Source organism: Sturnira hondurensis, unplaced genomic scaffold (assembly GCF_014824575.4).
Source record: "Sturnira hondurensis isolate 20B ecotype Veracruz unplaced genomic scaffold, ASM1482457v3 Scaffold0020038, whole genome shotgun sequence".
Taxonomy (NCBI): Eukaryota; Metazoa; Chordata; class Mammalia; order Chiroptera; family Phyllostomidae; genus Sturnira; species Sturnira hondurensis.
The window spans coordinates 1517729-1545440 of record NW_028092669.1 but is presented as its reverse complement, the minus strand read 5'-3'; positions in this window follow the sequence as shown (position 1 = coordinate 1545440).

Genomic DNA, 27712 nt, shown 5'->3' with positions numbered 1-27712 from the left:
GAAAACCTTGCCTTCCACATTGCAGAACCTCACCTTTCCTCTTCTCCATTCTGGTCTGTCCCTCTCTTTTGCTTTTCCCCTATCTTGTCCACTGAGGTAGAGAAATTTATATCTCTTCCACAGAATGAAGAAACTTATCCTTCCTACACTCTTTAGGGACTAGGCCAAATACAATTCAGGAGTGAGCTTGGCACAGACTTGGGACATTAAGCAAATATTTTGGATTGCTCTCCTTCATACCTGCACACCTTATTTCCACCTAGTAGCATCTGAATGATGGAAGCAGGTGAGAATTGAATGCACATCTACAGGAAAGAAGGTGTCCTCGAAATTTAGAAGTTGCTGTGATAGTCATGTACCTTGGTTTAGAAAAATTTTGTCATGATTAAAAGGGGTTTTGTTATGGTACATTTTTCATGGAGGACCTGTCTGGAATTGTAGGAGTGTGATATATTATCTTCTTATTCCCTTTAGACAAAATGGGCAGCTAAAGGGAGGTGCATTGTGCCAAGAATTACTTAAGTGAAACCAAATGCAACTGTGAGGAACAGTTGGACTTGGTTGTTTCCAAAACCTGTTCTTCCTTTGTGGAATGAAACCAGCCCACACTGCTGTCTGGAACATAATAAGGATTGGGAGGGTGCTCTTCTTTTAATGGTGTGTTATGAGAAAGTGTTTCTATGTCAGCTCTTGTCAGGTTATGCAATATACTGAGTTTTATAAGACTAGTTTATTTCTTGGTAAAAGAAAACCAATAAAAGAAAACTTTTGCCACAGACTGACCACAGAGTGTATTTGGCATGTGTCTGCTTCCATAACCTGGCTAAGGACTGGCTGTGATAGCCTTGAGCTTTGGTCATTCCACCCCCACTCCACTCCTGTGTTTGTTTCAATGTGATATGCAGGCCCAGAAAAATGGGGATGCAAGCCTTGCATTCTGCAATCTAATTAGAGAGGTATTCCTAACAGAAATGGAGACTTGAGGTCAGGAGCAATATGGTCATACTTTTAAAAAATAGTTTTATGAAAATAGAAAATTTAGAACAAACAAAAATACAAAAGTAGGTTTTAAAATAATATTTCACTTTTCTTGTTTTGAAGAATATAAATTAAAAAGTGAAACTCTCCCTGCCCCTCCTACTGACCCCAGGAGTAACCACAGCTAACAGTTTAGTAACCATCATTCCAGACTGTTCTCTGTGCCTTTCTATCTAACTACACACATAAGTACATACATTGTTATATGGTATTTTCACTGTATTGGATCATATCATATACATCATTTGACAGTATCTCTTTTTGCTTAATTTTGAAGTGGATATTTTTTCAAGTCAGTTGATATAAATCTTCATTTTAAAAAACTTACTGCATAGTGTATATATATATATATATATATATATATATATATATTATAATAAGTAATCCCAATTCTGATGGATCTGTAGGTTATTTTTTAGAGAGATATATAATAAATGTTTAGATCTTAGAAATCACCTGGTTAAAATTTCTTTTTTTTTATAAATGGGGAAATTGAAACCCAGAAAGACTGAATGACTAACATAATTATAAAAAACTGTGAATCAAACCCATATTTCCTGAATTCTTTCTATTATCTTTTTTTTTTCAGCATGAGGACTTCTTTTGTGTTAGAAAAGAGGATCTGAGAGAGCTCATGGAGGGCAGAGAGACAAAGAAGCCTCCCTCCCTTCCTTCCTTCCTTCCTTCCTTCCTTCCTTCCTTCCTTCCTTCCTTCCTTCCTTCCTTCCTTCCTTTCTTCCTTCCTTCCACCATTCCTTCCTTCCTTCCTCCTCTCCTTTCTCTCCTCAGATCTAGTTGCTAGGGGCACATCACTAAAGAGCAACTGTGCCCTCAGGAATCTCACAGTTTAGTGAGGTGGGTGGGAAGAAACAGTATAAACAACAATAAACAAATTATGTTATATGGAATATGTAGAGAAAAATTAAGGGGGAGAGGGGTGGGGTCTGGGGAGTCATATTGCAATTTTAAGTCAGAGAGTCAGAGTCAAAAAAAGTCTCACTGATAAGGTGATTTTTAATAAGAAAAACAGCTTTATTGAGATACATACAATAAACCACACATATTTAAAGTGGACAACTTAAAAAGTTTTGATACATTCATATAGTATACACCCAAAAAACAATCACCACAATCAGAGTAATGAATGTATCCACCACTCTCAAGTTCCCTCACGCCCTCTTACAATCTGTCCCTCCTGCCCCTTCCTGCCATCCCACCAAATGATTGCTGTGCTTCTTGTTGCCATACATTATTTGGACTTTTCTAAATATTGAAGTCATATGGCATATACTTTTTTTCTTTTGGTGTGGCTTTTAACACTCAGCACTTGAGTCACTTGACTTGTTGAGTGTATCATAATTCACTCCTTTTTATTGCAGAGTACTATTCCATTGTTTATCCATGACAATTTGAAGGACATGTAGGTTGCTTCCAAATTTTGGGTATTATATAATAAATAAAGTTACTATGATAATTTTCTATCTTTTTCATGTCTTTGTGAGGACATAAGCTTTATTTCTCTTGGATGACTATCTAGGAATGAAGTAGTTGTGAGATATGGCTGGTGCCAGTTTAGCTTTAAGGAACTGCCAAACTTTTTTCTAAATTAGTGCAAGAATATAGATCCCCCAGAAGTTCATAAATGCCTCAATTCTTTAAAATTCTCATCAACACATGTGATGGTAAGTCTTTTTAATTTTAGACATTCTCTAAAGTGTTTTGTAGTATCTCATTGAGAGTTTAATTTGCATTTCCCTAATGAGTATTGATGTTGATCATCTTTTCATGTGCTTATTTGCCTTTTGAATATCTTTGGTGAGCTATTAAAATATTTTGCCATTTAGAAAAACTGTTTCTTTACAGTTTTGGGAGTTAAATATTCTGAATACAGATCCTTTATAAGATGTATAATTTGCAAGTATTCTCATTCTCTTAACAGTGCATTTTGAAGAGCAGAAGTTCTTAATTTGATCAGTTTTTAATCTGAGGCTTTGGTGTTATATTCAAGGAATCTTTGCCAAGCTCCCAATCACAAAGCTTTTCTGTTATGTTTTCTTCTGGAAGCATTATAGTTTATGTTCACACTTAAATTTATGATATCTTTTGAGTTAATTTTTATATGTGATGTGATATGAATCAAAGTTCTGTTAAAAACTCATAAATAATATCCAATTGTCACATTAGTTGTTGAAAACACCATTTTTTCTCCATTGATTTGACTTTGTAACTCTGTTGAAAATAAATTGATCAGATATGAATGGATTTATTTTGGGACTCTCCATTATCTTCCATTTATCTATGTATGCATCAATACCCCAATGCAAGATTATCTTTTTCATGAGAGCTTGATAATGTTTATTTTTAAATAAGTTTCAGGTATACAATATTATAATTTAACATCTATATAGACTACAAAGTTATCACCCCCAAAGTCACCATACAATGACCCCATTTGTCCCTTTTACTCACCTCCATCCTCCTTCCTCTCTGGTAACCATTGATCTGTTCTTTGTATCTAAGAATTTATTTTTATTTTGTTTTGTTTGCTTGTTTAGAGGCCACATAGTGAAATTATACAGTATATGTCTTTCTTTTTCTGACATTTTACTTAATGTTATATCTTCAAGTTCCATCCATATTGCAAATGGCAAAATTCTATTTTTTAAGAGCTGAGTAGTATTGCTCTATAGGTATACATATACATGTATATATGTGTACATATACATATGCATATATATGCATACACATATATATATGTGCATACATAACACATACATACCAAGTATATATCATATAGTTTATTCATCCATTGATAAACACCTAAGTTGTTTCCATATCTTGATTATTATAAATAGTGTTGCAATAATCATAAGAGTACATATGTCATTTCAAATTAGTGTTTCCATTTCTGGATAAATTCCCAGAAGTGGAATTGCTGGATCATATCATAGCTCTGTCATCAATTTTCTGAGGAATCTTCATACTGTTTTTCATAGTGGCTGCATGAATTTACAACTCTGCTGACAGTGTATGAGGGTTCCCTTTTCTCCACATCCTCTCCAACACTGGCTAGTGATGAAATCTTTTAGCTTTTATACATTGAAATGGTTTTTATTTTGACTTTTTTGGGGGAAGATATTTTCATTCTTTTAGAATTTTACATTGATTTTTTTTCTTTCAGTATTTTAAAGATCTTGCTCCACTGTTTGTGGCTTTAGTTGTTTCCAAGAAGTTTGTCTTAATTTTTATCTTTGTTCATTTGTCTGTAATGTGCCCTTTAATATGTCCTTAAAGTAAAAGGCTAAAATCTTTTATTTTGTCCTGGCTGGCATAGCTCAGTGGATTGAGCACAGTCCTGCAAACTAAAGGGTCATTGGTTCGATTCCCAGTCTAGGGCACATGCCTGGGTTGCCAGCCAGATACCCAGTGGTGGTGGTGGTGGTGGGGGGGCACGTGAGAGGCAACCACACATTGATGTTCCTCTCCCTCTTTTTCTCTTTCCCTTCCATCCTCAAATAAATAAATAAATAAATAAAATCTTTAAAAAATCTTTGAAGACTTTGTCACTAGTTTTAGTCAATTTTATTTTGTTTTTTAATATATTGTTAATATTTTTATTTAATTCTTGTTCAAGTACAGTTTTCTGTCTTGTATTCCCAGCCCTGCCCCCTTCCTCCCATTTCTGCCCCCCACCTTAGTTATTGTCCATGTGTCCTTTATACTTGTTCATGTGAGTCCTTCCCCTATACCCCTGTGATTCTCTCCGCTCTCCCCTCTGGACTCTGTCAGCCTGTTCCGTATTTGAGTGTCTTTGGTCACATTTTGCTTGCTTGTTTGTTTTGTTGTTTAGATTCCTGTTAAAGATGAGATCATATGGTATTTGTCTTTCACTGTCTGGCTTATTTTGCTCAGCATAATGCTTTCCAGTTCCATCCATGATGTTGCAAAGGGTAGGAGCTCCTACTTCCTTTCTGCAGCATAGAATTCCATTGTGTAAATGTACCATAGTTTTTTGATCCAGTCATTGACCGATGGGCATCTAGGTTGCATCCAACTCTTGGCTATTGTAAATTGTGCTGCTATGAACATCAGGGTGCATAGGTTCTTTTGGATTGGTGTTTCAGGATTCTTAGGATATACTCCTAAGAGTAGAAATGCTGGGTCAAAAGGCATGTTCATTTTTAGTTTTCTTAGAAAATGTCATACTATTTTCCATAGTGGTTGTACCAGTCTGCAATCCCACCAACAGTGAACTAGGGTTCCCTTTCCCCCACAACCTCTCCAACACTTGTTGTTTGTTTCTTTGTTTATGGTAGCCATTCTGACTGGTGTAAAGTGGTATCTCATTGTGGTTTTAATTTGCATCTCTCTGATAGCTAGCGATATCGAGCATCTTTTCATGTGTCTCTGGATCCTCTGTATGTCTTCCTTGGGGAAATGTCTGTTCAAGTCCTTTGCCCATTTTTAATTGGGTTGCTCATCTTCTTACAGTGGAGTTGTGTGAGTTCTTTGTATATTTTGGAGATTAAACCTTTGTCTGAGGTATCATTGGCAAATATATTTTCCCAAACAGTTGCTTCTCCTTAAAGCCCTTCTCCTAGGGCTTTAATGGTTTCATGGCTTATATTTAGGTCTTTTATCCACCTTGAATTAATTTTGGTGTATGGTGTAAGTTGGTGCTCGAGTTTCATTTTTTTGCATGTAGCTGTCCAGTTCTCCCAACACCATTTGTTGAAGAGGCTATCTTTACTCCATTTTATGTTATTGCCCCCTTTGTCGAATATTAATTGACTGTGGAGAGTTGGGTTTATTTCTGGGCTCTCTGTTCTATTCCATTGGTCTATGTGCCTGTTTTTATGCCAGTACCAGGCTGTTTTGATTACAGTGGCCTTGTAATACAGTTTGATGTCAGGTATTGCGATCCCTCCTACTTTGTTCTTCTTTCTCAAAATTGCAGCTGCTATTCGGGGTCTTTTATGGTTCCATATAAATTTTTGAAGTGTTTGTTCTATGTCTGTGAAATACGCCATTGGTACTTTAATAGGTATTGCATTGAATCTGTAAATTGCTTTGGGTAGTATGGACATTTTGATGATGTTAATTCTTCCAATCCATGAACACGGTATATGTTTCCATTTATTTGTGTCTTCCTTGATTTCTTTCTTCAGTGTTGTGTAGTTTTCTGCATACAGGTCTTTTACCTCCTTGGTTAGGTTTATTCCCAGATATTTTATTTTTCTTTTTGCTATATCGAATGGGATTTTTTTCCTGATTTCTGCTTCTGCTGCTTCATTGTTGGTATACAAAAATGCCTTTGATTTCTGGATATTAACTTTGTATCCCGCTGTTATGCCAAATTCATTTATTAGTTCCAGCAGTTTTTTGGTAGAGGCTATAGGGTTTTCCATGTACACTATCATGTCATCTGCAAACAATGCCAGTTTTGTTTCCTCCTTTCCGATTTGGATGCCTTTTATTTCCTTTTCTTGTCTGATCGCTGCAGCTAGAACTTCTAATACTATATTGAATAGAAGTGGTGAAAGTGGGCAACCTTGTCTTGTACCTGATCTTAGTGGAAAAGCTTTTAGTTTTTGCCCATTGAGTATGATGTTGGCTGTAGGTCTTTCATATATGGCCTTTATTATATTGAGGAATGTTCCCTCTATTCCCACCTTGCTGAGTACCTTTATCATAAATGGGTGTTGTACCTTATCAAAAGCTTTTTCCGCATCTATTGATATGACCATGTGGTTTTTGTCTTTGCTTTTGTTTATTTGGTGTATTACATTTATTGATTTGCGTATATTGAACCATCCTTGCATCCCCGGGATGAATCCCACTTGGTCGTGGTGTATGATCTTTTTGATGTATTGTTGGATGCGATTTGCCAATATTTTGTTGAGGATTTTAGCATCTATGTTCATCAGTGATATTGGCCTGTAATTTTCTTTCTTTGTTGTGTCTCTATCTGGCTTTGGGATTAGGGTGATGCTGGCTTCATAGAAAGAGTTGGGGAGTTTTCCCTCCTTTTGGATTTTTTGGAATAGTCTGTGAAGAATAGGGGTTAGCTCTTCCTTAAAAGCTTTGTAGAATTCTCCTGTGAAACCATCTGGCCCAGGGCTTTTGTGTGATGGGAGTTTTTTGATTACTTCTTCAATTTCATTTGCTGTTATTGGCCTGTTCAGGTTTTCTGCTTCTTTTTCATTGAGTTTTGGAAGATTATATTTTTCTAGAAATTTGTCCATTTCACCCAGGTTTTCAAATTTCTTGGCATACAGTTCCGCATAGTAATTTCTTACAATCCTTTCTATTTCTGTGGTATCAGTTGTAATCTCTCCTCTTTCATTTCTGATTGTGTTTATTTGTGTCCTCTCTCTTCTTTTCTTAATGAGCCTACTTAAAGGTTTGTCTATTTTGTTTATCTTTTCAAAAAACCAACTCCTGGATTCATTGATCCTTAGAATTGTGCTTTCAGTCTCTATGTCATTTAGTTCTGCTCTGATCTTGGTTATTTCCTTCCTTCTACTTGCTCTGGGCTGTCTTTGTTGTTGATCCTCGAGTTCTTGCAGGCATCGGGTTAGGTTTTTTGTTTGAAATGTTTCTATTTTCTTTAGGTAAGCCTGTATTGATATGAATTTCCCCCTCAGGACTGCCTTCACTGTGTCCCATAAGTTTTGTGTTGTTGTGAGTTCATTTTCATTTGTTTCCAGAAACTTTTTGATTTCTTCCCTAATTTCAATCTTGACCAATTCATTGTTTAATAGCATACCGTTCAGTCTCCATGCTTTTGGTTGTTTTGGGTTTTCTCTTGTGGGGTTGGTTTCCAATTTCAGTCTCTTGTGATCAGAGAAGATGCTTGGTATGATTTCTATTTTCCTGAATTTGTTGAGACTCGTTTTGTGTCCTATCATGTGGTCTATCTTTGAAACTGTTCCATGTGCATTTGAAAAGAATGTGTATTTAGCTTCTTTGGGATAAAGCCTCTATATATATCAATTAGGTTCATTTCATCTAGGGTGTCATTTAATGCTGCAATATCTTTGTTGATATTTTGTCTGGAAGATGTGTCCATTTTTGACAGTGGGGTGTTAAAATCCCCTACTCTAATTGTGTTACTGTCAATATGTTTCTTGAGGTCCTCTAGGATTTTCTTTATATATTTGCGTGCTCCTGTTTTGGGTGCATATATATTTATGATGTTAATGTCTTCTTGGTGGATTCTTCCCTTGAGTATTGGAAAGTGACCTTCTGGGTCTCTCTTTATGGCCCCTTTTTTCAAGTCTATTTTGTGTGATGGGAGAATTGCTACCCTGGCTTTTTTTTCTTGTCCATTTGCTTGGAAAATTTGTTTCCATCTGTTCACTTTCAGTCTGTGGTGGTCTTTTGACCTGAGGTGGGTCTCTTGTGGGCAGCATATGTGTGGGTCATGCTTTCTTATCCATTCAGCTATTCTATGTCTTTTAATTGGTGCATTTAATCAATTTACATTTAAGGTTATTATTGGAAGGTACTTGTTCATTGCCCTTTATGTACGTGTGTTCCTCTCAGTCTCTCTCTTTTCCTTTCTTTCCCTAAAGCAGCCCTTTTAGTAATTCTTGTAGAGCTGGTTTGGTGGAGGCATAATTTCTTTTAGACTTCTTTTGTCTTGAAAGCTCTTTATTTGGCCTTCTCACTTGATTGAGAGCCTTGCTGGGTATAGTAGCCTTGCGTGTAGGCCTCTATTTCTCATTATTTGGTATATTTCTTGCCATTCTCTTCTTGCTTGGAATGTTTCCATTGAGAAGTCAGTAGCCAATCTTATTGGGGCTCCCTTGTATGTTACTTCCTTTTTCTCCCTTGCTGGCTTTAGGATTTTCTGTTTGTCTTGGAGTTTTGCCATTTTAATGATGATGTGTCTTGCAGTAGGCCTCTTTGGGTTCCACCTGATTGGGATTCTCTGTGATTCCTTCATTTGTGTGATTTTATCTCTCCTCAACTTGGAAAATTTTTTATTATTACTCTTTCAAGTAGGTTTTCCATCCCTTCTTCTTCTTCTTCTTCTTCTTCTTCTTCTTCTTCTTCTTCTTCTTCTTCTTCTTCTCCTTCTGGTATTCCTAGTATTTGGATATTATTACATTTCATATTGTCTTGCATTTCTCTTGAATTCTCCTCATTTTTTTCTGATTCTCTTTTCCATTATTTGGTCTGTCTGGGAGATTCTTTCTACCCTGTCTTCGATCTCACTTATGTGGTCTTCCGCCTCATTGGTCCTATTCTTCATACCGTCTAATGTGTTCTTCAGTTCAGAAATTGTATTCTTCATTTCCTCTTAGCCTTTGTTGATGGTTCTATTTCCTTTTTCATGTGGTATAGTTTGCAGAGAGTTCACTGTAGCCCCCCTGTAGTTTCTGGTAGCTGTTTGTAAGCTCTTTGAATTTCCTGATAACCAGTGCTTTGAATTCCATATCTGATAGTTGACTTGCCTCTATTTCATCTAACATTCTTTCTGAGGCTTTCACCTTTTCCTTCATTTGGGGATTGTTTCCTTGTCTTCCCATTTTTGTGATACTCTTTGTGATACTCTTCTTGTTGCCCTCAGCTTCTTAAATTGATCTGTTCTGGTTCCCTGGGTTTATGGTGTGAACTTCTGTGGTAGGATACCTGTGAAATTCAGTGGTGCAGTCTCCTGCAGATATCTTGTTGTTCTTTGCTTCCACCTACTCCTTTCTTTGTTGTGCATGTGTGATCAGTTGGAGGGGGAAGCAAAATTGTTTATGGTAGCAGAAGATTATTTTATGTTATTTACAGACACAGTCAGTAGAGAAGAAATGGACAATCTTTAGGCTATGTATAGTGTTAACTGCCCTCTTCAACCCAGCTTGCCACTTTAAAGAAAGGATGGACATAAGTTAAGTCTCTTGTTGGGAAGGGGAGGCTTGTGAGTTGTATCTAGAAAGCAGAGTGGTTGTGGGCGGCCAGATTTTGAGGTAAGGTGAGAGTACAGGTTAGTAACTAGGTGTAGCGTGTGAATAAATAGAGCAATAGAATTCAGGAACCTGTAAGGTGGTCTAAGGTCTGAGAGATGTGTTATGAAGTATTACCATTGTATAGAACAGCTCTTATTTACAATAATATTAGAGCAATACTCATATGATAGATTCTATGTGATATGTCTAAATGTGGGTTATAGAGCTTGGGTAGTATAGCAAAGGAAAGCAAGTGAAGTACAGAAAATTAGCAATACGCTGTGGAGGAAAGAGCAGTGGGAACCTGTCAGGTAGTACAATATAACCAGCCAGGACTAAGAAACCTGTACAGAAAGAGGAGGAATGCAAAGATATTCTTAAAATAAAAAAGAAGTGAGAATATGCAAGCAAATAATATTACCTAAAAGAAAACTAAGCAACATACAAACAAACAATCCATCCCACACACACACACATACACACACACACTCACAAAAGTCAGGAGAAAGGAGGAATAAGTGGAAAATTTGGGAAGAATGGAAGGACTAAAACCGGACAAAAAGAAAAAGAGATGAGGGACAGAGTATTGAAAGATAGAGAAACAATATAGTTTAAAAGATATAAGATTACTTAGAAAATTACTTGAGAAAGAAAAAAAAAGGAGAGGGGAACCGCCCCCCGCCCCGCCCTCGCCACACACACAAACAAAACAAAACAACAACAACAAAAAAAAAATCCTTTCTTTTTTGGTTTCAAACTCTCCAAACCGGTTTTTCTGGTTGCGGCCGGGCCTCTCTTAGTACAGGTATGCAGGGGCGTGCGTGTGTGCGCGCTCCTGTGCAAGCCAGGCTATAGGATTGGGATGTGGGCGCCCGCACCCCTGGGATGCTGCCTGTATCTCCCAGTATCTGGCACTGTCCTCAGTCCGTGGCAGGACCCAGGCATTCCGACCCCTCCCCTGGATGGCTGCTGGGTGGTTGGGCCATGAGGCAAGCTGCTGTGGCAGAACAGCTCAGTTCACTTTCCAATAGAGACTTCTCCACAAAGCCTGCCTCTCAGCCCAGACCAATCCCAAAAGACTGGCAATGACAGTGTTCTTCTTAAATCCCCTGGGCTGGCAGGCTGGCAACCACAGAGTCCACAGTTGAATAGGGCCCTCCGCCCCTGCCACCCTTTACATTAACTTAAGCCCACAGGTCTCTGCCCAGTATTAACCTGCCTGCCTAGACAGGGAGGGGGGGAGTCAGTTCACTCCCAGGGACCCTGTAGCAGGCCCACAGCTCCCACGGAGTCTGTTGCCGGCCCACTGGGTGCCGGGCCTCTGGAGTTCCCTCTGCCACAGGCACCCTGGCACTGGTCCCAGGCGGGGCCTCTGTTTCCCACTGATGGTGCTGGCCCAGATTGCCCGCCACTTCTTGTCCGTACTCACGCACTGCACTGCCGGAGGTTGCCTACCTTGGGTGTGCCGAGGGCGCAGCCCGCCGCTGAGGAGGCCAGGGGTGCAGCTGCTTTTGTCCTCACTTGCCTTCTGGAGTCCTTGCTGACCTGCAGCTGTCTGGTTCCTCTGTCACACTCTCTGGTCTCTTATTTTCATAAATGTTGGGGAGTTGTTGGCTGATTATGCTGTTCTTTGGTAGATCCGCCTGGATTTTCTACCAGATACATGGGAGCTGGGTTCCCTCTGTGCTGCTCTGTCGACATCTTAATCTCCTCTCCTAGTTAATTTTATTATGATGTCCCTTGGAGTACTTATCTTTTTTTGATTTGTCTTTTGAAAATATCTTCCATGTCTCTTTCTGCTTAACATGTTTAATCTTCCTCTAACTCCTTGACCATATGGAATTCTGTTACAAAAACTGTTCATCACCTGTTGGCTGATGGTCCTATGTTGCTTTATATATTGCTTTTGTTGTTGTTGTTTTAAGATGGAGGGTAAATCAAGTTCCTACTGCTACATATTTTCATAGAAAGTCCTGGCTTATTTTGCTTCTCTAGGGGGTATCTTTGTTGTTAGGCTTTTATAAGGCTACTTTTCAGAAAAGACATGTTCCGGGCAGAAGGAATAGCAGTGGAAGGCCCTGGAGCAGCAGTGTGTTTGGCATGCTTGAAGAACATTCGGGAAGCCAGGCTGGCTGCAGTGGAAGGGAAAAGGGAGAAAAACAGAGGATGATTTCAGAGGAGTAATGGGAAGGGAAGTTTAGACCATGTATACCATAATGTGACTCTGAGAGGAAACTGGGTGTTTTGCGTGTGAGTTTAGAGAGTTTGAACAAAGCAGTGACATAAGACATTATTTGACATAATGATTTAAAAGAGTTGTTTTGACTTTTGCATGCAGAATTGGATTTGGGGTCGGGACGAATGTGGAAACAAGTTGGTGAGTGAGGAGGTCATTTTAATTATCCATGCATTTATCCAACCATCTACCCATCTATTAAATACTAATAGAATTTTTACAATTTTTAATATATTTTAAAATTTATTAATTACCCATTTATCAAAAAACTGTTGCGTACTTACTGGCTACTGGCAATCCAACAGTTAAAATACAAATATATCTCTTCCCTTGTGTAATTTTTATTCTACTGAAGTGTATAGACAATAAACAAACAGTTTCACAATTAATTACTTGACAACAGTTGTAAAAAGTGCTCCATAGGAGGTGACAGCTGCTCTGAGAACATACAGGGTCTGGCAGAAGTAAGGCCTGCTTGAGTGTGGTTGGTAGGGTAATAATATGAATGTAATAATTTATAGTTTTAATTTGAACATTTCACCTAAAATGTCAGATGATGTGCTTGAGTGTGATATTGTTATGTTACAGAATTACATGCTTATGATTTTGTAATTACAGACTTTGTAATAAAAAGGGGGCATTATTTGTGCCCGACCCTGTATAACAGGGGATCTGCTCTAGTTGAAGGGTTGGGGTGCAAGGTCAGAAAAGCCTTCTTGGAGGAAAAGCACCTTACTCTAGCTTAAGGGGTGAACTACAGTTATCTACTGTAAGAAGGAGACATGGAAAGACATTTCAGACTGCTTAGGTATTTTGGAAGTAGCTGAAGTCAGTGTAACATAAGATGAAGTGAAAGGATAAGCCAAGTCTGAGATGACTCAGGGTTTTACAATCTATCCTCAAGGTTCTGGACTATGTCATAAGGGCAATGAGAAGCCACTCAAGGATTTTTAAGCATAGCAGCTCTCGTCAGATTTTCATTTTAAGATCACTCTGGTGACAGTATAGACAGAAGATTAGAGGGAGCAGGCAAACGAGAGGAGGGCTCCTTTAGGAGATCATTGCACAATTCAGGAGAAACAGTATTAATTTGGACCACGGTCATCCCCATGGTTATTTGGGGAATGCAGAGGTTGAAGAAGGTGAAGTTGTTGCTCTTATGGAGCTTACAGTCCAGTGGAGGAAATAGGCACACACACCAGTAGTTCCTCTACAGTGTATTCAACTTTATATTCTGTGTGAAGAGGAAGCACAGGAGGAAAGCACACAAGTTAGACTGGGTTCAGAGAAGGCTTTCCAGAGAAGGAGACCCAGGAGCTATCTTGAAGGGTGAGTACATAAGTTGAAGATGTGGGCAGAGGCATTTCAAGCAGAGAGAATCTTTATTCTTTTGGTGAATACATTAGTAATGCTTCCTTTTTAGTTACATAAGGTAATATACACACCATCACTGGCACTTGGGACTTTCTCCAATGGAGAATTAAATAATTTACGTCTTGGAGTTTTCATAGCAACTCTGAAAGTGAGGTAGAACATATCTTATCATCATGAAAGTCACAAAAGAGGGCATTGAAATTCAAGGAGGTTGACTGATTTGCCCATCCCCACATAGACAGTAAGGGTGCTCTGACCACCCATACCTTCTTCCTCTTCTCACAGTAGTGCAGAGCTCAGAGTTGTCTCATGTCTTATGGGCCAGATCAAACACTGATCTTCTCAGTTTCACAGATTCCTAGAAGTTATTCCTTTTCTTCACTTAGGATATATTCCTACAGCTCCTATTTCTAAGGTAACACTTCTAAAATTTTGTCCGATTAAGGTGAGATGTTATTTGTCAAAGTACAAACTTCCAGATAGAAGATGAGTGTAGTTAACAATACTGTACTATACACTTGAAAGCTGCTAAGAGAATAAATCTTAAAATCTTTTCACCACAAAAGAGAAATGATAATTAATTATGTGACAAGATGGAGGTGTTAACTAATACTTTGATGGTAATCATATTGCAATCTACAAGTTTATCAATCAAAATGTACACATTAAACTTATAATGTGGTATGTTAATTATATCTTAGTAAAGCTGGAAAAAGAGGAAAAACATCCAAAAGTCACTTTTTGTCTTACTGCAGATGAACTGGAGTGAAAACATTACGTTTTTTATGAACTAAGGATGGACCACACCTGGGTCACCACTTCAGCTTTCATGAATGTAACTGTGGCATAATCAACAAATTCTATCATGGTATTTAATTTTTTCAACTCTGTATTACTTGTGTGCAGTGTTTTCTTTCTGATGATTCTCCATGGAGAACATTTAGTCCCAGCTGTGTCCCTCGCCTTCAGCCAGCATGCATGGGGACATTTCAACCTGCTCAGAGTATCCAGAACCAGCTCCAGGAAAAACTGTAAAGTGATTTCCCATCCCACTTTTTCCCTTTTCTGATGAGGCCATCCCATCTGGCTGCTACTATTCTCATGTTACCTGGGTTCCTCCAGTCAGGAGGAAAATATCTGAAAAAATAACTGTAATCTTGGAGTGAGTTACTTAAAGTATTTAGCCTCACTGGAGTGTTTTAAGCAGGAACCACTGAGACAGGAACCCAAGGAAAGGAAAAGTCAGAGAACACTGCAGTGTGGCACCAGAAGGGGGAGATATTGTCAGTGGTGTTGGCCAGGAGGACAGTCTCACATGTAGGCAGTCATGAAGTTGGCCCTGTGTACACATTCAGGAATGCAAACTCATTTTAAAATTAGCAGTAGAAAAGCAAAGTAGAACCAGCTGTGAGAAGTTCATTTGCTAGATCATAAGGTGAAGTAGAAACAAATGGTTTTCTTATTAATAATTTTTGTTTCGTTTAAGCCATAGTGCCACACCAACAGTACTGCTTCTATTACTATAAGTACACATCCAATGACAGTAAAGCCAGGTTACTGAGGCCTTGGTTAGGTGTCTCCATCACTGGAGCATTTGTGTGAAGAAAATGTCTCACTTTCCTGTTCAGAGTTGGATTTGCCCTTTATGAATAAGAGGGAGAAGGGCTCTTTGGTGTGGTGGGGAAAGTAGAGAAGAGGGGCCCACTCCTGGTGTGAGCTTCATTTAAACCATTTAATCCCTTGGGTTAAGTTTTAGCCACTTTGGGTTAAGTTGGATCCAATTTTGTAACCTTTAAAACAATGAGCTCACTGAAAGGATTGCTAAGAACTTCATTGTCCTAACTTCCTTCCATTTTATGGATGAAATGCCCCCTAGCACTGACCTGCTGAACACCACCACACATTGAACTGGGGGATTTGAAGGGGTTTTGAACCTCTTTTAACCTGGATAAGAGACTGAGAGAACAGCTTGGAGCTGATGCTTCCTGGTGGAGATGTTTAGTGCCTGGCCTCATACCCACTGTAGTGATCCTCATATATGTGGGTCCTGATGTAAGTCAACTAACCTTTTTGAGTAGTGCATTGTAGTTAGTTATTAGTGGTACCAAAGCTGTAGTTTGAAAGATATTTTGAGTTTAAAATGGATACCCCTTAATTTATACCTAATTTAAAGTGTTTTTAAAAGGAAAGTAAGATGTTGTTAGGTGTTTCTATAACTTTTTTTTGACCCATGTAACTGCAAATGCTTACGAGTGATTTTAATTTTTTCCTTGGAATATTGGTGCTGCCTGTCTCTGTCCTCACTGTCATACATATGAATAGGTCTCATGTAGTTGTTTCTTAAAACGAGTGTTTTATCTGTGCTGTGAAACTTTAACTCACTCAGTGGATACTATATTTTTAAGACTATGTGATGTACTTTTTTATTACATTTTTTGCTTCAAAAATTTTTTTCCTATTTTTCTCCTCTGAAACCTAGGTGTATCTTATGGTTTGAAAAGTAGATGGATAACCCCCATTAGAATGCTCCTAATAACCCCTGGCCCAGATTGGTTGCCTCCCTGTGGAGCTACAAGAACCAGAGAGGCCTGGGTGAAGTCTCTTTCAAATTTTCTCAACTTCTTTTTTAAAAATTCTCATCCTAGGACATTTTTTCATTGCTTTTAGAGAAAAGGGAAGGGAGAGAAAGAAACATAGATATGAAAGAGAAGCATTAATTGGTGGTCTTCCATTCATGCCCAGATAGGGATGGGGATCCCAGGTATACCAGGGATCCCCATACCTGGTACTATGGGGATTGTACCTGTCTGAACCAGGGATTGAACCTGCAACCTAGGTATGTGCCCTGACTGTGAATCGAACCCACAACCTTTTTGTTGCAGGATGATGCTCTAACCAACTGAGCCACACTGCCCAGGGCCAGTTTTCTCATCTTTTAATAATAATAATCACACTTAACTCATATGTGAAGATTAAATACTCCATGTAAGCCAAGCAACAAATATCATACATAATTGTTTAACCAGTGCAGAACTAGTTAGCACAAGTGAGAGCCAGGTCAAAAAGCTAGGTTTGATTATTGTTTTGTTTTTTATTATTCTTCTAAATATCTTAAAGGCTCAGCTTCCTGGATTGCATGCATTGTTTCCTATGCAGTGAGTGACCAGTTAACTAAGAGGCTGAAATGTCTACTGTTTGTATATTCGGGCTTTGTATCATAAAATTGTAAGCGGATGACCTTTTGTCATAACATAGACTTTCTGCTCACATAAGACATTTTGAAAATTGTCTGGAAACAGCAGATTGAAGTTTGCCATCAAACTCATCTTTTCCATTTTCTGGACCATCCCTGCTGGCCCTTGGGTTTGCCTACCAGGACCTGATTAACACCAGAGCATAGAGGTGGTGGTAGAATGAGTGGTCTGAAACCTCTGCTAAAGAGCTTCATTCACCAGGACCCATGCGGCATTTCAGCTTTACCCATACCAGTCTCCTCTGCATTTCTAAAGCACCAGTTGTGGTATTTGATGTTGCAGATTACTCTTAGTCACAGGTGGAAAATTCTTGAAAAAGAAGAGATATCAACCACTGAAGACAAAAGAAGGGTTCGGCAGGTGAGAGCACCTGCATGGGATAGGTTGGAAACCCTAAAGATTCCAGAAATGCTCTTTAAACAATTGATTTGACATGATTCACTGTAGGTGGACAAGTGAATTGTAACTTGCTGCAAAGTAGAAATAGTTTTAGTGAGCATGAAGTGCTAGGCACCACTGGAGGTGGGAGTCGGTTGTGTTCCCTGAATTGCCTTGTTGGTTCTTGGGGGAACAGGCCAGGCCCGTGTCCCACTTGAGGTGCACTTTGTGCATTGTGGTTCTTAGGCAAGTGACCAGGAGTTATCACTAACCAGTTTCCCTGATTTTCCTGCTAGCATCCCCTCCTCTTCCCTAGGGAGCATCTACATTTTGGCCAAACATTAGGAATTTAATATTTAATGTTAAAAGAGAAGCTGCTTAGAAAGTCTAGAAATCTTTCATGTGCCTCATGACAATTATGAGATCCCTGGGCCCCCCTTAAACAAAGAGCTTTGTTCTTTTAAAGCAATTACCAGAAGTAAAAAAGCAATAATGCCAGTAAAACTTTTAAAACGCACATCTGTAGAAAGACGATTTGAGTTCAGGCTATCTGTGGGTAGCTAGATAGCTAGCCATGACCTGGGAATACCCTGTGGTCAGAAGTGTCCCTACAGCCCTGTTCCTTTGAAAGCCCATCTATGGGCTTTCTATGGTTGGTAGAAAGCCCATCTATGGTTGGTAATGTTAGTACTTAGCTGACACTTTTGCCTGTGTGGGGTAGGAGACATTGCACCAGCGACATACTTCTGTGAGGGAATAACTGCACTGTGAAGCTATTTGTTGAGCGTAGTTTGTTAGTATCTTTAGTAGCAAGTTGTAATTAGATTACTCAAGTGGTTGAATTGACTACAACTGGCAAAACACTACAAAATAATTTTTCTTGTGAATCAACCCTTGTTTACTAGAAAGAAATCTCAGCATCTAGCATTCATACTGTGCATCTGGCCTCATTCTGCTTTTCAGCTTCACCAACACCACGTGCCACCAGTGAGCATGCTCACCGGAAGTTCCACCTCTCCTCACTCACTTGTCTCTGAGGGTACTGCAATTTGGAGTGCCTTTCTTACTGTGGCAGCTGGGTCTTTACTACACGTGAGTGTCTGCTGGCCACTCTTTCACTGTGTTGCACAAATTCACTGTGGGGAAAGTGTTGCAAAGATGGCAGCAAAGTCTAGGGCAAGCAGCTGATCCTTGTCTCCAGAGACTATCTGCTCATCTGACTTTCTCCTTCCAGAGACAGATGCTTCCCAGGACCTCGTTTCCTTCCTGTGAGCTCTGTTCTCTGTGTACTTGGCTTGCTGTTTCCTTCCTTCCCATGCCCCATGCTAACTTCAAATTACCTTTCTTCAAAGTTTCTTTTTCTCCCTTGCTCTAAGACAGGTTCCAATCCTTTCCGTATCCAATAGGCTAGACCCATACAGTCTTTGCTAAAAATCCATTTTGGATAAGAGCAGGAAGTCTCTCTTTCTCTCTTTATTTTTACTGACATGATCAGATTTATATGTATGTGCACATGTGTAGCTGTTTTAAAAACTGTTAAAATTATACAGGCCCTCCCTAGATTAATTTTCATCCGTCTGAATGTATGATTCATTTAGTTAAAAAATGAGATAATTTAGAATAATCTGACAGTAACCAGAGGGGAAATGGGAAGGGGTAGTGGGGGGAAGAGTTTTCAGGAACAACTATAGAGAACACATGGACAAAACCAAGGGGGTGGAAGCAAGGGAGGGAGGTGGGGATGGCTGGGGTAGGGAGTAAATTCAGACAACTGTAATTGAACAACAATGTAATAATTAAAAAAATAAAATATTAAAAATGAGATAATATCCTTCTCATATTTCACACTTTACTATCTTCAGATAACATTAAAGAGCTTTCCATGTTAGTGCATATGGATTAAAAATTCTTTTCAACTTTTGCATATAATGCTATACTATGAATTAATTTCTATACTAATGGAAACATTGAGGATAAAGTGTATATTTCTACAAAAATATGTTAATTACTTAAAAATATTTCTAAAGTTAAATTTTAAAAAGTGCTTTCTGTAGAAAGTCAAAATCTTATTTTTTAAGAACTCTACCCTGTGAAGCATATTATAATCCTAGGAAGTTATGGTGAAGTTTGTTTTGTAAAATTACAAAGCTTCATTTCTAGTGTGTTTTTATTAAGTTTCAACTGAATGAAAACTCTGTACCAAGCACTGTCCCTGACACTGGGGATATGCAGAGATGAATGGGTCCCTGCCCTGAAAAGCATCATCCAATTTGGATCACTAGTTCATACAAGGCAAGGGAAACAAGTACTACTATTTTCTAAGAAAGGAATGATTGGTTTTGGCAAGGGGGCCAGGCATAGAGCCCAGCCTGGATTTGAGGAGAGGCTGTGGGAGGGGTGATGACCAAGACCTGGGGGATCCAGTCCCAGGTTGGAGGAGGTATTAGGGCACAGCTCTTCCTATCTGCAATAGACATCTGCAAGTAAGAGGAGGAGAGAGCAGCAAGTTCTTAGTATTACTGAAAGCTGGGGCAAAAGTGAAAAATTTAAAGTTGCCTTTAAAAGGTATGGAAACAATGTCCTGAAATCACATGGTCATATAGTTACTGGCCATGACACCTACCTGGTTTCTGAGTTTCAATGTTCTCATCTGTAAACCGGGGTTGATAATGTCTACTTTATGATGTTATGGTGAGCATTGGAAATAATCTGTTCATTGGGCTTAGCAATATCCTTCACCTAGAGTAGGCACTCAGCAATATTATCCATCCATTGTCAGTAACACTGACAATATAAAACTCAGGCTCAGAGAGATTTTCTGTGTTCACTAATGAGCGGTAAATCCAGTATGGTGACTGGGTTTTCTGACACCAAATCACTGCTTGTGCTAACACACTGTGTTTTCTCTTGGCAAATACTACCCAAAAGGGTCTTGTACCACATTTTACTGTTCCAAAAATAAATAATTCAGTCAAAAAAGTAAGTTTCTTCCAAAGTATACAATTCAAATGTTTATCATTAATGTGAAAGTCCAATATATACTATTAAACTGTATAAGAAGATGGTTTTGAAAATACTAAATATTTTTATGTATGTATGTATGTATTCTTCAGTTACAGTTGTTCCACCTTTGTCCTCATTGCTCACCCCAACCCTGCACCCCCACTCCCACAGTCAATGTCCCCATTGTCCAAGCCCATGAGTCCTCTATTTTTATTCCTTTGCTTGCTCCTTCCTCTTCTTTCCCCTGTTATAACTCTCTCCTATCTCCTCTAGTCACTGTCAATTTGTTCTTTATTTTCAAGTTTCTGGTTCTATTTTTCTCATTTGTTTGTTTTGTTGATTAAGTTCTACTTATAAGTCAGATTTTATAGTATTTGTCTTTCACCAACAGTGTACTAGGCTCCCCTTTCCTCCACAACCTCTCCAGCTCTTGTTTGTTGATTTGTTCATGCTGGCCATTGTGACCACTGTGAAGTGGTATCTCATTGTGTTTTTTTAAAATTTATTTAATTATTTTTCAAGTACAGTTTTCTGTTTATTACTCCCATCCCATCCCATCCCCCCCATGCTCCCCACCTCCCTCCCATTTCCACCCTTCTTAGTTGTTGTCCATGTATCCTTTATATTTGTTCCTCTAAATCCCTCCCCTATTTCCCTTGAAATTCCCTCCCCTCTCCCCTCTGGTCACTGTTCCCCTGTTCTCTATTTCAGTGTCTTTGTTTTTATTTTGCTTGCTTGTTTGTTTTGTTGTTTAGCTTCCTGTTAAAGGTGAGATCATATGGTATTTGTCTTTAGTGAAATAAACACCTGGCTTATTTCACTCAGCATAATACTTTCTAGTCCCATCCATGCTGTTGCAAAGGGTAGTAGCTCCTTCTTTCTTTCTGCTGCATAGAATTCCATTGTGTAACTGTACCATAATTTTTTGATCCATTCATTTACTGATGGGTACCTAGGTTGCTTCCAACTCTTGACTATTGTAAATTGTGCTGCTATGAACATTGGGGTGCATAGGTTCTTTTGGATTGGTGTTTTAGGGTTCTTAGGATATAATCCCAGTAGTGGAATTGCTGGGTCAAAAGGCACATCCATTTTTAGTTTTCTGAGATAATTCCATACTGTTTTCCATAATGGTTGTACCAGTCTGCAATCCCACCAACAGTGAGCTAGGGTCCTCTTTTTCCCCACAATCTCTCCAACATTTGTTGTTTGTTGGCTTTGTTTATGATAGCCATTTTGACTGGGGAACAGTGGTGTCTCATTGTGGTTTTAATTTGCATCTCTCCAATGGCTAATGAAGTTGAGCATCCTTTCATATATCTATGGGCCCTCTGTATGTCCTCCTTGGAGAAATGTCTATTCAGATCCTTCGCCCATTTTTTATTAGATTGTTTGTCTTCCTGGTGTGGAGTTGTATGAGTTCTTTACGTGTTTTGGAGATCAAACCCTTGTCACTGTGTCTGAGGTATCAGTGGCAAATGTATTTTTTCATTCAGTTGGTTCACTTTTCATTTTGCTGATGTTCTATTTAGTTGTGCAGAAACTTTTAATTTTGTTAAGTCCCATTTGTTTATTCTTTCCTTTATGTCTCTTGCTCTAAGGGACATATTGGTGAAAAATTGCTGTGTGGAATAGCTGAGATTTTCCTGCCTATGTTCTTCTCTAGGACTTTAATGGTTGTGGGAGCGACTTCTCTCATGAGTCCCCCCAGGTGCCACAGATGGAGAGTGAGTATGGCTGAAACATGATGTGATCTGCCTGGGGAGGAGGAGTGGGCTGGTGGCCAGTTTCTCAGGGAAGACAAAGGCCAGCAGCGGCCAGTTTCTCCAAGGAGAAAAAGGCCCGAGCGCCTTCCTCTATAGTCTTTCATTGGGTTGTAATACACAGGAATACAGGGCTGCAAGGATCAAACAATAGATAACATTTCAAAGGTATCTGAGGGCTTTAGGGTCTGAGTCAGTGTCTGTCAGGAAGAGAGTTGCAGAAACTTTGGGAGACATACTCATTTCCTCTCAGACCCTTATCATATGAATGAAAGCACTCTTAGCAGAGCAGATTTCACAGGCTTATCAGGAAGTCTTTGTGGTGCCAGATTTTTCCCCAGGACATGCTCTAGCAAGGCAAGGAGGTGCATCTCTCCCCAGCAGGTATTCAGGCTTAAGGGGATTAGTGCCAGGAAGCACTTCTCCCAGCGAACTTGGGGACTCAGGCTTTGTCAAAGCCTGGGGGCGAAAGTCCATTGCTCTTTGTTGCAGCTCCTCCCCTGCCCCAGTCCTTCCATGAAGGCCTCCCAAGTGATCCAGTCTGGCTTAGGTTGCCCCCCCGCACCCCGGTGAGGGGTCTTACCCGTCACTGACTTCCGACCAAGCTTTGGGGGCGGGGAGAGGAACTGAGGCAGCATTTGCTACCAGAAACAAGCTTTCTGTGACTCACATTCCAGAGGCTGTCCCTCACCCTTAGCCACAAAGGGTACAGATACAATTCCTAAAACCAGGCAGAGTGGTCTACAACAAATGGTGTCATGACTTATATTTAAGTCTTTTATTCATCTTGAGTTTATTTTTGTGTATGGTGTAAGTTGGTGGCCAAGTTCCATTTTTTTGCATGTAGCTGTCCAGATCTCCCAAAACCTTTTTTGGAAGAGGCTATTTTTACTACATTTTATGTTCCTGTCCCCTTTGTCTAATATCAACTGGCCATAAGGACATGGACTTATTTCTGGGCTCTTTATTCCGTTCCATTCATCTGTGGGTCTGTTCTTATGCTAGTACCATACTGTTTTGATTACAGTGATCCTATAATATAGTTTGATATCAGGTATTATGATCTCTCCTATTTTGTTCTCCTTTATCAAAATGGCTGAGGTTATTCAGGATCATTTATGGTATTTATGGTTCCATATACATTTTTGTAATATTTGTTCTATATCTGTAAAATATGTCATTGGTATTTTAATAGGGATTGTGTTGAATCTATAAATTGCTTTGAGCAGTATGGAGATTTTGATGATGTTAATTTTTCCAATTCATGCATACGGTATATGCTTTGAGAAATTAAGAAAGACACAAGTAAGTGGTTTACTTATTTTTATGTACTGGTGCTTTTGTTTCCACTGGACAGACACATAAATACATGCTAAAGCTTATATTTTTTCCTGCAAGTTGTACTCCAACCAATAGCTTAAGGACACAATTATGGTCTCCTATGATAGTAATTGTTCAACTTTCACAGTTTAACATTATTTTAATTAAGAACTACATACATTTTCTTATTCTACTTTTTTTACTTTGTTATGCCTTGTATAACCTTGTTTGAGTATGAACCTAAACTTCATACTTATGACTTTTTAATGCTAGATATTCTTTCATATATGGTTATTTAGTAAAGGCTGATGATTCCTCAACTATTAGAGGAATATTCATTTATTACTCTATCTCTTTTGCTTGCCCATACATGAGATGGCTCAGTTTACTGAAGTGATAGAGAAAAAAATCCCACAATGCTATTTTCATAATATAAAGTACTTGAGCACATTCTGTTTTCTCTGAGCAGGAGACTGAACATTTAGGGGTATGTTTTATTGATAGAAAAGAGTGCTGTTCTTTCAATATATAAATAGAATTAAATTTACTTCAAACTAGAGAAAGGAATAATGAATTTTGATTTTCTGGTTATCACATCTGTAGCACATATGAGAGCTGGATTCTGTTCTGACATCTTCCATGGTGTGTGTGTGTTTCCAAATTGAGCCATTGAGAACTTCAAGAGCCCCATTTAGAGTGAATATCTGACTTTCAATATGGAATAACTCTATTGATTTTTCCTGTTGTCAGATCACTTGGTCATTCAAAAAAAAAGCTGCATACACTAAAACTGGGGAAAAACATTTGTTTGATTTGTAACTCTTGTTTGTTTCTTAGAACATACATATTACATTGAGTTCATCATTCCTGGAGGGCAGCTGAAGTCCCAACCAAATATGATTTCACTGCCCAGATAGTTGAAGACAATGATGGATTGGAATTTGAGTGTTTACTTTTGGTTTCTGAGATCCATTTCCCAAAAACAATATTGTGAAAATAAAGTTACATACTTTATTTTTCCCAGAAATCACTGGCTATATACTATATAAAATATAGCCCTTGGTTTAAGATCCTCATTTTTCAGGAATTGGCTCAGTTGTCTCTTTGTAATAAAATGTAAAAATTTCACAAACCAGATCTATGATATGTGGAGCTCACAGGTCTTCTGGTTTGTGGGTGAAAGCAAGAAAAACTAGTTGCAGTTGCCCTCTAAATACAACTGCTCCCCAAGATGCTTTGGCTCTCTCCGATAACATAGAAGATGGAGTTTAGTTTAGAGAGGACAAAGGTCAAGTCTTTGATAGTAATGAATGAAGGTCATGAGGGCCCATCATGACAGATACATGGGACACTAAAAGTTAAGATCAGCATCATGGAAATGTTGTGTCTTAGGAGAGCTTCTAAGAGACAAAAAAGTGAAATTCTTTTAAGTCAACGTAGATGAGATGTAATATTTAAGTGCTAGCATGAAGTAACACTTAGTACCTTTGGAAAATCATAGCAATGCTAAGTAAAGTTTTCTATTCATTGCAGCATTGTTCACAATAGCTAGGACACAGAAACCACATAAGTGTTAATTGACAGATGAATGGATAAAGAAAATGTAGTCTATATTTATATCTATATCTACACACACATATAATATTGTTCAGCCATAAAACAGAAGGCAATCCTGCCATTTGCAACAACATGGGTAGACCTTGAGGGAATTATTCCAAGTAAAATAAGTCAGCCAGAGAAAGACAAATACTGTATAGCATACCTTCTGAGATAGCTCCTATGCTAAGTGATCTCACTGTGGCTTAGAAAATCTGGATCCCTTCCAATTTAAAAATTTCTGTTTTGTTTTCCTTTTTGAAAAATGTTTTTTTCTCCTTTAAAAAATTTTTAGCCTGATAAAGATGAAATGTTCTTTTCTTGAGGCCAGTCACTTAAAGGTTATCCAGTTTAAACACAAGCATCTGTATAACCCCTAATAAATGAATCATCATTCCTTTGTCTGTAGTGAGGAACACTGACTAGTGAACTACTCCCTTTGGAAAATACATGTTGCTTATAGGCCTTTCCTTATTGTCCTGGCAAAGATTGTTTGCCAGGAGTCTGGTGTCTTGACTTCAGAGGATAAAGAAAATTATTTGTTTTTAAAATTAAAATCTTTTTTAAAAAAAAGTCGACTAAGTGTCCTGTTAAATTTAAGAGCAGGAACTTAATTCAAAAATACACTTGCAAATTTATTGCCTGTTGCTGAGGCTTATTGTGAATATGACTTTTTATTCCTTTCTTAGTTCCTTGGCTGATGAACTTGAATCCCTGTAAAAGCCATTCTTTCCATCACCAAGGGGTAACTGATGCAAGGTTGAGAGCTGGTACTTTGGGTGCCCTGGGGCATAGATGCCGGGTATTATTTTTAGGTTAGTTGTTTGTGTACTTTCACTTATCCATTCTCATGCACCATTAGGTTGATGTGAACTGATTAAATCCACAAACTAATTTTTGTTAGGGGTTTTAATATCTTCTCTGGAAAAATGTTTCTAGCATGACCAGTAAGTAGCCAGAATAAGTGGCCCCTCTTGCCTGTCTCTGGAAGACAAGTTGCTTGTGCTTGGAGAGATGAAAATATTGGGTGACAATGGTGAAGTCAGGCTGGTTGAAGGAGGAGGGAGTAGGGGAGAGATTCTACTAGAATGATAACTCAAGAACAAAGTACCCACTTCTGAATAATTTAATTCCCATCATGAAAGTCTTCTGGAAAAGGGTAAGAACACTGACTTTTTCAACAAATATTTATCAAGCACCTACTATGTGCCAGGCCCTAGACCAGGCTCTGTGAATTTAGTAAAGAAAACAATAAAACCAGGATCTTAGAGTCAATGGACATATGATCAAATAACCACAGAGATGAATGTGAAAGAACATCTATGGCAGCAGCTACAAAGGAAAAGCAAGTGGAGCTGTGAAAGCACAGAGTGAACAGGACTGACCTAGATGGGGGTTCAGGGAAGACTTTGTTGAGGAAGTCGTTTCAGCTGAGATCCAAAGGAGAAATAGGATTTCATTTGTCAAAGGGGCCCTGTGGTGATGGCAGGGGTGGGGAGAAGAATGGTACCTTTGAAGAATGGAAAGCACACAGGGTAGCTGGTGCTTGAGCATCCTGAGGTGGCACTGTGCTGATGAAGCTAATGACTTTGGTAGGCTCAGGGAAGAGCTACTGAAGGGATTTAGGCAGAGGGTGATACTATCAGATTTGCATTTGGTAAATAAATTTCTACACATCATGTTGAGAACAAGTGTAGTGAATTGATAAGCTAGTTGTATGGAGACAAGTTGAAAGGTGATGGCACAAGCAGACAGTAGGCTTATGATGGGGTCAGTGCAAGTCACCCAAGAATGTGCTACACTGGCATGTGATTACCAACTGAAGACGATAAGGGCCCAACATATTCAAGAGTAGTTTTTCAACTCCCCCTTATCTACTTAAAAGAATTTAGATAGCAGGCTTCACCAGGAAAAAAACTATTATCAGAGATAACACTTTACATCAGAAAAACTTATCTGCATAGCATGGCAAAACATTTGTTTACCAAACATTTGCTCTTCCCATCTTCCTGTGAATTGTCTTCCTCTGTTTTGAAGTCCAGACCCCTTAGTTTAGGATGGCATATAAAGCTCAATTACCTGGGTGCCAAAGAGCCTCTTATGTCTTTGTGGGGCCCCCATATGTATGAAGTTAAATTTGTTTATCCTATTAATCTGTCTAATCTCAATTTAATTATTAGGCCAGCCAAAGAACCTAGAGAGGAAGAAGGGAAAAATTTTTCTTCCTCATCCATGGTTTCTAAGATTAGGATGGTGGTAGTTATGGAGATCTATAAGATACTCAGGAAGGAAACCCTTCTTGACTTGGAGATGGATTATTTATGTGAAGTAAGAGAGAAGAAAGCTATAGGTGGACTCCTTTGAATTGGGCTTCACTAAATGGTTGCATGGTGGTTTTATTCTCTCATTTAGGGACCAGTGGAGAATGAGTTATTTGGGGGGAAATATTATGAATTTAGATGGGTATAATATTGAATTTGCAGTATATACTTCTGATATTCTAATGGAGACATTTGAAGATAGTTGACTATATAGATATGAATTGCAGAAAAGCAAATGAGATTAGGAGTCTGGGAGTCATTTTATGCCATGGGTACCAAGAGAGTATGAAATGAATGAACTATAAATAAACTTTGAGAATTCAGTATTTAATAACTGGGCAACAGAAGATGAGCCAGCAAAGAAGACTGAGAGGAATGTGTAGGAGAAAAACCGATAGACTATAGTTTTCCTGCAAACTGAAAGAAGTTGGTATTTCAGGAAGAAGAGGATAGTACTCAATGGTGCCAAATGCTACAAATGGTC